This window comes from Callithrix jacchus, chromosome 1 (genome assembly GCF_049354715.1).
Source record: "Callithrix jacchus isolate 240 chromosome 1, calJac240_pri, whole genome shotgun sequence".
NCBI classification, from domain to species: domain Eukaryota; kingdom Metazoa; phylum Chordata; class Mammalia; order Primates; family Cebidae; genus Callithrix; species Callithrix jacchus.
In genome coordinates, this window is record NC_133502.1 from 63818622 (window position 1) to 63820217 (window position 1596).

Sequence of the window (1596 nt, forward strand, 5' to 3'; positions counted from 1 at the left end):
TATTGAGTGAATTAATGAATAAAAAAGTGAATGAATGTCACTCTGAACACAAAGATTTATCATGTAAAATGAATATTTTTTAAAACATCAGATGGTTACATTTTCACTCCCCTTAACTTTTGATGCCGTGGTAAAGAAAAGAGCAAATATCACTGTTCTGATGATCTACTGGGGCATAAACACTCCAAACTAAGGACTATGAGCAATTATGACTGTTAATGATTATACTGTTGCTCAGTTCTATGGGTTGGCAGGGCTCCACTGGGAGGTTTTCACTTGGGTCTCTCATATGAATGCAGACAATAGCTGGGGTTGCAGTCATCTGAAGGCATCCTCACTCACATGCATAGTGGCAGCTCACGCTGGCTGTGGCTAGAACCTCAGCTGGGGCTGTGGGCCAGAACACTATATACAGCCTCTTCATGAGCCCTGGGCTTCTTCCCAGCATAGGGGCTGGGATTTAAGAGCAAGTGGACTGAGAGAGATCCAGAGGAAACCATTCATCTTTTATGATATAGCCTCAGAAACAGTGGTGCACTTGTATTTATTAATCAGCTGTGTGTGTGTGTGTGTGTGTGTATGTGTGTGTGTGTGTGTGTGTGTGAGAGAGAGAGAGAGAGAGAGAGAATAATTTTCTGGCCCCTATGACATAGGTAATCTCTCTGTGGTTGTTTTCAGGCTGTGAGCATGGAGCTAGGAGAAGATTAGCACTCTGGTTAGCTGGTAGAAAGGGCTTCTGCACCCAGCTGCCCTCAGTGATTACACATCATTTTACCTGCACTCTGTGGGTTGAAGTAACTGAAGGCTCACCTGGAGGAGATGACTCTGCCTCTTGATGGCGTATTGGAGAGGTCATAGTGTAAGAAGAGCGTATGGATGGGAGATGTTAAAGCCATCTTTGGAAAAGTCAATCTGCCACAATCGCCAAGAACGAAGATCCAAAGGAATGCACAGAAGAAAATGAAATGTAGAGAAAGTCCCCTGAAATTGGCAAGGTAAGGAAAAATTCTTCCTTCACTGGAAGAAGAAAATGGGAGGAGGAGGCAAGGATGAAACCTCTGCTGGGATAAAATGTGTGATGGGAGAGGCAAAAGAATAGAAACCACAGATATATAGAGAGAAAATCTGAAAGTAGATTTCCCCTGCTTTCTACTTAAAACTCTAGTAATAGAACATTTATTTATTTATTTATTCAATAACTATGTTTATTATGTGCCAGACACTGTTCTAAGTTCTGGGAATGAAACAGTAAGCAAAATAAAGATCTCTGCTGCATTCATTTGCTCAGGCTGCCCTAACAAAGTACCACAGACGAGGTGGCTCAAACAATAGTAATTAATGTTCTCACGGTTCTGGCGGCTGGAAGTCTAAGATCAAGGTGTCAGTGGGATTAGCTTCCTATGAGGCCTCTCTCCAGGCTTGCAGGCGGCTGCCTTCTCCCCGTATCTTCACCCTGTGTGTTTCTAGGTCCTGATTTCCTTTTCTTATAAAGATACCACTCAGGTTGGACTAAGGCTCACTCTAATGACCTCATTGTAATTTAATTACCTTTTAAAGGTTCTATCTCCAAAAATAGTACATTCTGAGGGCCTGGGG